General features: G+C 30.7%; 1 non-coding gene across 1 annotated transcript; it reads right to left on the bottom strand.

The window, feature by feature from the left end:
- Positions 1-1,022: 1,022 nt before the first annotated feature.
- TRNAS-AGA lies at positions 1,023-1,104 on the bottom strand. Its single transcript has one exon. It is a non-coding gene; the product is annotated as a tRNA-Ser (tRNA).
- Between the last annotated feature and the right edge of the window lie 11,539 nt (positions 1,105-12,643).

Genomic DNA, 12,643 nt, shown 5'->3' with positions numbered 1-12,643 from the left:
TTTCTAGCACTATCATTAAATTATTTTTTGTAACAAAAAAAGTTACTCAACTTTACCTAAGTATCACGGAAGTCACTAAACTATTTTTTATAACTAAAAAGTAATTCGACTTTGCCTGCATGTCTTGGGCTATAATATCTCATTTGTTTCCTCTTAGTAATTGTATGTATTAGTTAGGGGGGTGTTTGGATTGGCTTATTTTAAGTGTTTGTTGGTTTTTAAGCACTATTCTAGTTTTTTTAGTGTTTGACAATGATAAAAGTGCTTACAATCACTTACTTTTAGGCATGAAAAGTACAAAAATAAGCCAAAAAAGTTGGATTTACCAACTTATGACTTTTGACTTTTAGCTTATATGCTACTCCCTCAGGTCCAAAATAAGTGATTTTTTGGATGATTTCACACAAATTAAGAAATCCACCTTTTAACATTAATTAGTAATAGAATTGACCATATTAACCTTTAGTATCTCACATAAACACTCCTAACACATATTCCAACACTATTTACTCCAAGGATAATGTAGGGAAAAAAAATAATTAATTCATTCTTGAGATCTGAAAAAATCACTTATTTTGGACCACAAGAAAAAGGCCAAAAAATCACTTATTTTGGACCGGAGGGAGTAGTACTTCTTAAAAACTAATCCAAACACCCTCTTAGTCAAATTTGAGCAGCGTTTTAGCTGAAAAAATAATTTATTGACTTTTATGATACTTACGTAAAGTTGAAGAACTCTTTTTATTATGAAAATAGTTTAATGAAATCAATACCATAGTCAAGTAAATCATGTGGAGTATAATTATTTGCAAATCTCACTTAATTAAAGTCTCATTAATTATGTGCAAAATCAAAAGTATTGCCCTCTCATTAATTATGTGCAAAATCAAAAGTATTGCCCTATATTTCTCCTGGTTGACCACTTTTAAATTGTAGTAACAGACAAAACTCCCAAACTGGTCAAAGAGCAAGATGTTGGAAAAATGCCAGTCAAAAAAAAAAAGGAAAATGAATAATTTTAACGTGGACGGCAGGATTCGAACCTGCGCGGGCAGAGCCCACATGATTTCTAGTCATGCCCGATAACCACTCCGGCACGTCCACTTTTGATCTTTTTATGTCGATTCTCTTTTCTGATGTAAAGTGTCAGTACTCGCACGATGCATGATAATTTAATAAAATATTAATCTTATAAAAATTATGATCTAATATATCAGTAGCTGTTATTTTATTATTTATATAGTGTGTAGAAATATAATAAAATTTATACTAAATCAAAGGATACATATCATATAGTAATCAAATAAATTATATATTCCTTATTTATTGTTTATTAAATTAGCAAGTACTTATTACTTTATAGGAGGATTTCATTTTTATACTGAATGGATACGGTGTAAACTGTTGCATGGAGAAGCAACTGTTTAGTTTGCTTACATAAATACTTTTTAATAATAAATAAGTAAAAAGGTAAAACTTGTGTTTAGTTGCTAGAAAGAAGGAGCCTTTTTTTTTTTTTAAAAAAAAAAAAAGTTAAATCGTGTGTATGTGTGTTTGAGAGTTAGTGGGGAAATAGGGGCAAGGCACATGCACAAGTTGGTTTTATTTAATTTACTCTTTTTTCTTTTGCATTTTTTTTGGTCTATTTCTATGTCTTTTTGTTTTTCTTATTTAAAGATAAGAGTAAAACAAAATGCAAATATAAAATAGGGTAATAATTTTTGTTGTTAATAAATGTGTTTACTTTTCAAACCAAATTCAAATAATTATCTTCTAATCTAGAAACCTATTTTCTCTGGGATTATCTAATTTTTTAACTAATTTATAATGTATTGAAATGTGTGATAAAATGGAAAAGAAGTTCTATGTTTTATTATAAATCTGAATTTTTTTGATTAATTAAATGAAAATTATTTGTAAATATTAGGAGGTTTTTTTTTATTTCTAAAATTTAAAATCAATTTTTTTTTCTTCTAAAAACTTATCATTATAATTGTAATCCAGTTTAGCTCCAGTTTAATAGATTTCCACTATAATATGACACCTTACTGTGGGTTTGAATTCACCGCAAATATGATTCAAAAGGGAAAGTAGCTATACGATTTGTTTCTTGTGTAGGTTTTATTTTATAAGTATTTAAATTCAAAAATAATAACCAATAATTGTTTATTAACTAACTAATTTATCATGCCATGTGGCATTTTTCTTGGTTGGTGCCTCTTTCTTTGGCTTTTAATCTCTATATATATATATGAGCTGATGTGGCACTCTCCATAGATGAGGATTACAATTTATTATTTTCCTGTTTTTTTGCATTTTCCACCTATTTGTTCCCATTTATTTATGTTGCTATTTATTTTCTCAAAAATCACGTTCTTCCAAAAATTTTGAAACGGTTACATCAATCAATTAATACTGTATAATTTCTAAGAATTCCAGAATATGAACGGCCACAAGTTACAACAGTTATCAATATAATCTATATATATATATATTAAAGCAAGAAAATTTGCATTCTGGTTAAGCCAAGTAGCAAGCTACTATAAGCCACTTGGCAATCTTGAAGAGTTTGTGGGAGAATATCAAATAAGGAAATATCACTTAAGAACTATATATGGAATTCCATTTACTGAAATTAAATTGAAATAAGAATTCTTTTTTTTTTTTAAATAAAGTTCAATCACTGTACTAATATTTTCTAACTGAATTTTTTTATTTGGAAAGTAAAGAATTTGGATATCAATAGTATTTGGATTCCTTTTCTAATATCGGGTGAGAAGAATATATCCTACCGTAATCTACTGTGCAATTTTAATTTACTTTAAAAATTCAATACTTTTTAATGAGTCGAAGAATATATTTTAAGGTTTTAACCTAAAGTTCAAAATGTAAATATATTGAATAATTTATTTATTTCGTAATGGATAATCCAAAGTATTTGTTTTAGACTAAGTTTTCTAAATTTCAAACAAGTATACAGTAAAAATAATTTTTTTAAAGGATAAAAGCTTCAACAAAAATAATAATTACTAGAAGTTTAATAACAAAAATACCGTAATAGTTTGGTGAAGTACTATATAGTTTGATCATATGCACTTTTATTTTTGTCTATTATTGAATAAACACTAAATGAAAAAATTAAATAAAATATCATACTTACTAGGGGAAATAATTTAGAAAGAGGGGGATAAAGATAGTGTGAGAGAATTTATACTTTGAATTAATTAAAATGATGAAATAAAGCAAATAAATAATTAATACGCAAAAATATTATTGATAAATTCAAATAATATATAGCGAAAGATTAAAAATAACTAAAAAGACTATTTTAAGAGAAAGAAAAATCATATTCATTATAGTATATTACAATAGAAGTAGTAGATAGGGATATAAAGTAGGTGACAAGCTAATATAATCATATTAAGTAACGGGTAACACAGTAACATAGACAAAGAACAAAAAATAGAGAATTTTTTTTAAAAAAAAATAATATAATTGTACATATATAGAAGGATTAGACATTTAAATTTGATATAAGAAAGCTTTTTGAATTGTTGCGAGAAAAAATATATTATATGGATAATATCATGCAATTAAAAACATAATTATAAACCTAAAATTTAAAACATTTACAATGAAATAAATCCAAGCAACAAATTAACAATATAAAGATGTAATTAAAATTATCATGTAGTTAAGTTATAAAAAGTTAAAAGTCAAAACTCTATACGAAAACAAAAGAAAAAAAATTAATTGCTTATTGCACATAATAATTACTAAAAGTGTAGATTTATGAAAAATAATAAAAGAACTTCTTCGTTTAAACTTTGGCATATTTTCAAAAGAATTAGAAGAATAATACTATAATGTTCATACTATAGATACAACACGAAATGTGAAAAATAACTAAATATTATATGATAGAAAATAATGTATATAGAGGAGAATAGAAGTTATGTGAAGGGGTCTACACTTTAAATATGTTTAATAAAATAATTAAATAGGAAAAATAAAACAATTGGAGCTACGGAACAAAAGAACAAAGTTAAATTAAATTTTAGGGTAATACAAAACTATATTCATTGTATTATACTAAAAGTAGAGCAATGAGTAAGGACATTATGTAACGCGATAAGCTAATAAAAAGTCACATGGCAATATAGCAAGTGTGCATTATAGTTAAGCCAAGTGGCAAGCTAATATAAATTCACTTGTCAAATTTGACAATATTTATTATAGTATTTAATTTAAATTGAAAAACATGATATTTATTTAAATTTAAATAAGATAATAAATAAGATTCTTTTGAATCTGAATGGAAAGAAAGTTAAATTTGAATGAATTGATTAATTAATTAGGAAAGCTAATCAACACATAAATGTTCTAATTCAAACGGGAGGCTCAACGAGTGAGGCGAATTGATCTAAATAATGAGAAAGAGTTCTTTGAAATTTGAGTTCACAACAAAAGTAACAGAAAAACAAAAACATATTTGTTACTAGAAAAGACTAAAAAATCTCGGTTTGAACCCATAATCATAATTACCGAGTTGTTGGATCAAAATTTAACTTTCGTAACTACCTTAGGGATAATGTTTAACTATGAATCGACTCAGACATTGGCTAAACAAACGCCAATTGTGTTGCTTTACAGTAAAATTAATTATATTTTATAATTTATTTTATATTTCAATTGTTTGGAAGCAATACATAAATTTTTTTATTTTTTTTATTTTTCTATTAGTGCTAGCAGCTGCTATGCTAAAATAAATAAGAATGGAGGATAGATTCTTCTCTAATGGCTCAGGTATGGACAATGACTTTTTAGCGCGTTGTTGATATTTATGTTCTCTTAAATTGTATGAGCCAATTGATCGAGCAACCGATGGGTCGAATAATATATATATATATATATATAGATTTAGTGAATCATATCATAAGGTAAGATTCATTTAATTAAGAATTACATGTAAGAACTCATCTTCTTTTAGTACATGTGCATCGTAGAAAGAAAAATATTTAAAGTAGGTTAATATTTATTTAATTATAATAATCTTAATAATATCCCAAAGGTATCACTTAAATTGTTAAAAACACTGTGACTTTAATTGTGTGGTTAAAATTGAGGTAACTAACAAAATTATTGAGCAAATTACGATCCAACTGTGTTATAAGTTAGTAACTCCCAAAAGTTAGAATATATTGGTTGTTAATGAATTATCATGTATGTATATATTAATTTGTCACTGTGTAATTTTAGGTTGGTAGAAGTTGATGTTGATGTGAGAATTTATTATGTTGTGATAATAATATAATATATTTTTTTTAATTAAATTAAATTATTACTAAGTGTATTTTTATTTTTTATTACTCTATATAGTATGACTTCACTCAGTTTTAATACATATGAGATAGTTTGACTTGGTACAAAATTTAACAACGAAAAAAAGAATCTTTTGAAACTTATAATCCTAATAGTTTTGTGGGCCATGATATTTGCATGGGTGTAAGAACTTCTCATTATACGAAATGGGTAAAATAAAAAATTTAAAGTTAAATTATTTTTAAATACAAAATGTGTCATTCTTTTGGAACAGANAAAAGCAGACATGAGATAAGAAATCCAGTGTTTCACTAAGATTTCGAATAGCGGTCCCGAATTCAAGTTGATTCTATTTCGACTCTTCCTCAGAGAAAGACGATCAAACAATTCCCAATCATGGTACCTTGCGGATCGGATCCATCCATATAATATACAAAAAGAAACTCCAGTATATTTGAGATCTTTCTCTTTGAATAAGATCTCAATTTCCCGAGCGACTTTGTTTCTTCTATAGTACAAATTACTTTCTGCTATATTGTTACTTGTGATTCATCTTATGCCGGTATTGAGTTTGTGTTTCATCTTTTTTTTTTTGGTCAACTGCCTATTATTTGTAGGGCAAAGCAATATTTTTCCTTCTTTTGATGATAGGTAAAGATAATTTTAAACTTGAAGAGCTATGTTATCTTTATGTGTGTTGATTCTTCTAGAGATATATATTGTGATAATGCAATTAGCTCTGTTGAATCTATTTTTCATTTTCTTCATTGAATTGTATTGCCTATTATTTACTTTTTTGTTCTGATGGTTCCGATACAAATAATCAGAGCAAATATTCTGAAGAGAATTATTCTGTTTTCCTTATAAAGTTTGATTTTTCAACATATATTGTGATAGTTCTAACTTTTTTGTATTATTTTGTTAGGAGGCAAAAGAAGTCCTGCCTCTAAGCAAAGACTGCCACTTCTCAGAGTTAGTCTTTTGTTACAGCTTTTGTCCTTGAATTTTTCTTTTGATCAATTTTTTAGTGTCACTAACTGTGCTTTCATAGTAATTGTTGAACCTCAACGTATTGCAAGAGAATGGTGACATCTAAGAGACTTTAACTATGGACATTTCGCATAAAAGAAGTAATGTGAGAAAAAAAGGAAGTAGCTTATTCTGGGGGATGGGGAATATGACAGGTTATGAATAAAGAGGAAAAGACAAATTAAACATTTAAACAAGTTTTTTAAAACAGATAAAGAATAGGGAAAAGGTCTTCTGTTTTGTTTTCTTTTTGTTATTAGTTTTTTTTACTTTACATTTCATGTTTCTTTTATTTAAATAGAAGAGTTTTACAAAGAAAAAAGAAACAGTTTTACTACTATCTAATGACAATTACCTGTATTCATGCTTCTAATATATAATCCCATTTACTAAAATTTGTAATAAATAACTGGAAGTTTTTCTTTAAAAAAAAATCTTATCACTTTTTGGAAGAAAGTTGGATAAAAGATGCAGCTCATCGAAACTGTAATTAGAAAAATACTAAATTTGTGATTACACGAATATATATTACAAGAATTTTTTCTCTTCCCATTTACTAAAATTTGTAATATATAACTTTTAAATTAATGAATTTTGTATAATCGCGCGAAGCGCGAAAATTTTTCCTTGTTATATATAAATTTGGTAAAAGCTATTCGTGATTTCTTTGGATGATACGTCTATCTTTGTCTATAGAGATGTTAACATGGTATATTCCTCTTATTAATAAGGGATAGTTGAAGCTTGGAATCGTTTGGGGCATTTTGAAAAAAACTGCAAACTATTTTCAACCTTTTTTAGCATTGGTGGAATCCGTAATTTCCCCGGTTCTGAGTGTTTTGGCGCGTATATTCCTAAAAAGGTTTTTCGATTTATTCGATTCCTCTCCAACTTTCTTGTCTTTTGAATCTTCTCTCTTGCTGCTCAGTTTATGTGCGTTGTTGTGTAGTTATAAGGTGTTCATGTGCGTTGTTGTGCAGTTATAAGGTGATTTTTCATTTTTTCTTTCTTTCTTCAAATTGGATAAATGGTTGGTTGCGATTGTTTGTGAAATTACATACAATTTCATCTTCATGGCGTTAGCATATCATCTCTATTGTTAAAAGCTTATGGAATTTAGGTAGTAAAATTACATCAAGGGAAAACTCTGCTCCCCGCCCCCCTTAATTTGATAATAATGGCAAGTCCCCTGCTGTCAAAAATTTGAAAGGGAGGGTCGTTGGCTATTTAATAAGGGGTTTTCCCTTATCTCTATTGAAAAAAGTTTATGGGATTTTTCATATTCCAATTTGCCATTTTTATATGAAAAGTTTTAAGCTTTTTGTACAATAGTTTAGTAGATTCCAATTAGATAGGAAAGAAAATTAAAGTCACCTGATAGAGATAACAAATTATTTACTAATTTGAAATTCTTTTATGATGATAATATATTTCTACTATTGCTTTCGTTGCATTCTAGATTAATGGTATTATCGTGACCACATTTGCTGATAACCATGGTCCAAATAATGCTACATTGTGTAACGAGATACCTTGGATTCTTACAGTTTGCGTTTTCGCCCATGATATAATGATAATAGCAACTATCGTGCTAGGAAATGAAAAAATATTTTATGTTGTCTAACATAAAGACTTTCCTCGTATATTATTATTATTATTATTATTATTATTATTATTATCGTCCTCTTCCTTCTCACCATCATCATCATCATCATTATTATTATTATTATTATTATTATTATTATTATTATTATTTTGGTCTTCCCTACCATGCACGATCAAGAGTCTGCCTAATGTCTACCATGATCATTGGAAAGCACTAACGGGTGGTATCATCATGATTCTTGTCAATTCAAATATTTTAGTGATACCACTTTTGATCTTTCTCATATTTTTTCAGCAACTAATTTGGGAAGGAGAAAAGATTAAACCCTATATTAATTCATCCTTCACCGCTAGGGTATTTCAAACGAAATAAATCTTATACGAATACTATATTAAGAGAATTTGTGTGCATATGATACTTGATGAGTTTTTTTTTTTACAACCATGAAGTAAATATGAGATTTTACTCCTTAAATAAATTAATAATTAAGTCATGTGCACATCACGTGCATTCTTTTTCCTCCAAAGGGTTTAGGCCTTGTTTATGCATAAATTTTTTCAGTAATGATAACATGTGCATAATGCTAACATAAAATTTAGGTTAATATATTCTATCAAATAAGTAAGAAAAAAAATTTAATTTGCTACTATCTAATTCAATTAACACTCCAATTTGCACCACTTCCATTTCTCTGTGTAATCAGACAATTTAGTACATACTTTAAAGATAACATAGAGACAATTTGCGCTACTTCCATTTGCTTCCCCGTAGCAATGTGTTACTTGAAACCTCCCCAAAGCCATTAGTTGGTTAATCTACAGAATTAAGCTCCTGAAAGTGTTGCTGCCATCCTAGAAAAGAACATATACCCAAAATCTCAGGAATACATAAGAACAATCAATGTAAATTATAGTTTTACAGTAAAAAACTAACTTATAGTTACACGGCTTCAACATTGCCATCTTTTGAAAGAAACCTCTTCCAACACCAATGTTGTTTGAAGAGATCCTCAACTCCTTCTCCATCTTTCTTTTCTCTCTCGGACAAAAATTTATACACGGAGAAGTGCATTCTCAGTGTCAGAGCAGCAAATAACATGAATATCCAAGCCTTGAGAGCATACAAACGGTTGGATTGATGATTAGGGACATGAGCAAAGATATGCTCGTCCCCCAGCATGCGCCTAACGTTCTAATCTCTTCGGCATACAATTCTTTAGTCCACTCAGAAAGACATTAGAACATTGAATAGCAGTCAATGAGGGGGATGGAAAATGCCATGTCAACATAGGCACTTTTTTGGCTCAGTTGAACGATATGGTATACTACCAAAAGGAAGACACCCGACAAGGAAACCTGGAAAAATCATATAAAAGTGATATCAAGTTACATATGCAATATTTCAATTAATCAAAATTGTTTTACATAAAGAAGACCTAAAAAATAAAAAAGTATCTGTGGTAAAATCATGCCTAAATATGCCGAGACGAGAGTCCTCCGCCGGTCGAAGAAGCTGTAACTCGGATAAGTGAGTCCAACAACTCAAGCTCGAAAAAATCCGACAATGAGCGGAGTCACGAAAGAGACATTATAAGCTAGCTGACTGCAGAACTAATGGTCCAAAGAATAGTATTGAGTCTTAACCCAACACTTGCTGGAAAATTTGAGCCACTGTATTAAGTAGTAAAATGGGCGAGTGTGACAGTTTCTTCCCTTTCCTATTGCCTTCATTTTCCATCATGCCTGCCAACATCTACAGCTCTGCTTCTGCTCCACATTTTCTCAACATCTTAAGGGACGCTTTTGCCTCATCCATATGCCCTTTCTTAATGAGATACCTCGGGGCCTCACTAAGAAAGAAAGAAAGACAGTACAAGAAGTGGCAAAGCCAAAAACACACTACTAGCAAAGGACCATCTCCAACCATCACGAAAGTTGTGAGATGCTACCATGTTTAGTTCTTTCGTGCTAGTACTTCTCTATAGCACCATGGATTTATAACCAAGGGGAATTCAATTTGGTGCCTTTCCAACATTGATCTCACTCAATATAATGGGAATCACCTACAAGATTGTAACTTGTTTAAATGAGACATGCAATATGAAGCACAAAATATTTAAAACTATATATTCCGATATTTCCTATTTTACAGCATAGGAAATGATAATAATGGTTAGTTAGATACTACTAAAATTGAACACTCATATTTCCAGCAAATAATTTGGCACAAGCCAAAGGAGAATAAATTAAACCTACATTATCTCATCCTCCACGGCCGGAGCATAGATATATTTCAAAGTAAATAAATCTTATTACGAATATTATATTAAGAAAATTTTTGGGCATACTAGAGAGATTAATGTTACTTGATGAGTTTTTTTTCACAACAATAACATAAATATGAGATTTTAGTCCTTAAAGAAGTTAACAAATGAGTCATGTGCATGTTATGTGCATCTTTTTTCATCGGAAAGCACTACTAGGGTGAGGTATTATTTTAGCATAAATTATTTGAGTAAAATTCATCTATAAAAGAAAACCTAAATAAGAAAGAAACGAAGAAGTACATATGCTAAAATCATGCCTAAACATGCCGAGACTAGAGTCCTTTGTCTGCTAAAGAAGCTCTAACTCGGATAAGTGAGTTCAGCAACTCAAGCTCAAAAACTCAATGAGCAAAGCGACGAAGGAGACATTATAGGTGTATCTAGCTTACTGCAGAAGTAATGGTCCAAAGAATGGTATTGAGTCTTATCCCAACACTTGCCGGAAAATTTGAGCCAAGCCACTATGTTAAGCAGTAAAATGGGCGAGTGTGACATTTTCTTCCTTTTCCTCTTGCCTTCATTTTCCATCATGCCTGCCAACATCTCCAGCTGTGCTTCTGCTCCACATTTCCTCAACATATCAAGGGATGCTTTTGCCTCCTCCATACGCCCTTTCTTAAAGAGAAACCCCGGGGTCTCACTAAGAAAGAAAGACAGTACAAGAAGTGGCAAAGCCAAAAATCCACTACCGGCAAAGGACCATCTCCAACCATAACGGAAGTTGTGAGATGCTCCTATATTTACTACTTTCATGCTAGTACTTCCCCGTAGTACCATGGAGTTATAAGCAAGGGAAATCTACTTTGGTGCCTTTCCAACATTGATCTCAATCAATATAATGGGAATCACCTGTAGGATTGTAACTTGTTTAAGGGTGACATGCAATATGAAGCACAAAAAGTTTAAACCTATATATTTTGATATTTCCTATGTCACAACATAGCAAATGCTAATAATGGTTAGTTGGATAATACGAACTTTGAATGCTCATATTTTCGGCAACTAATTTGGCACAAGCCAAAGGAGAAAAGATTAAACCTACATTTACTCATCCTCCACGAAGTTAACAAATGAGTCATGTGCATCTTTTTCCATCCGAAAGCACTACTAGGGTGAGGTATTATTTTCGCGTAAATTATTTTAGTTAAATTGATTTATATAAGGAAAACCTAAATAAGAAAGAAATGAAGAAGTACGTGTGCTAAAATCTTGTCTAAACATGCCAAGGCTAGAGTCCTTCGTCGGCCAAAGATGCTGTAACTCGAAAAACTGAATCCAGCAACTCAAGCTCGAACAAGTATAGCAATGAGCGGAGCGACGAAGGAGGCATTATAGGTGTATCTAGCTGACTGCAAAAATAATGGTCCAAAGAATAGTATTGAGTCGAAGCCCAACACTTGCTGGTAAATTTGAGCCATTATGTTAAGTAGTAAAATGGGCGAGTGTGACATTTTCTTCTGCTCCACATTTCATCAACATCTTAAGGGATGCTTTTGCCTCCTCCATACGCCCTTTATTAATGAGAAACCTCGGGGTCTCACTAAGAAAGAAAGACAATACATGAAGTGGCAAAGCCAAAAATCCACTGCTGGCAAAGGACCATCTCCAACCATAACGGAAGTTGTGAGATGCTGCCAAGTTTACCGCCGTGATGACCCAAAAGGTCATCACTTGTTTTAAAAATAAATTCTGCATTTTGAGGCCTTAGAAACCTCTTTTAGCATCACCTCGATTTGCGTGTGCAGTCCGGGCGCGTAGCCGGAAAGCCTATATGTGAAAATCTGTGAAAAATGATAAATGTTGACTATAAAATGAATTAATTTGACTTCAGTCAACGTTTTAGATAAACGGACCCGGACCCGTGATTCGATGGTCCCGAGGGTCCGTAGGAAAATGTGGGACTTGGGCGTATGCCCGGAATCGAATTCCGAGGTCCCAAGCCCGAGAAATGAATTTTTGAAAGAATTTTTTTCTGGAAAATATAAATGTTTTTGAAAGTGAAATGTTATGTGAAACCTGAGGTATGGGGACCCGTATTATGGTTCCGGAGCCCGGTACAGGTTCAATATAATTTATATGTGTTGTCGGTAAAGTTTGGTAAGAAACGGAATCCATTTGACATGATTCGGACCTTAAATGCAAAATTTGATGTTTAAGAAGTTTTGAGAAATTTCATTGATCTTGAGGTTTAATTCGATGTTCATGATGTTATTTTGGTGATTTGAGCACACGAGTAAGTCCATAGGATATTTTTGAGGTGGTGTGCATGATTGGTTTGGAGCCCCGAGGGCTCAGGTGAGTTTTGGATAGGCCACGGGGTGCATTTCGGACTTACAAAAATTGCAGAATTTCAGCTGTGC

Source organism: Nicotiana attenuata, unplaced genomic scaffold (genome assembly GCF_001879085.1).
Source record: "Nicotiana attenuata strain UT unplaced genomic scaffold, NIATTr2, whole genome shotgun sequence".
Lineage (NCBI taxonomy): Eukaryota > Viridiplantae > Streptophyta > Magnoliopsida > Solanales > Solanaceae > Nicotiana > Nicotiana attenuata.
The sequence above is the reverse complement of the archived record's forward strand: the minus strand, read 5'-3'. Positions and strand labels throughout refer to the sequence as shown.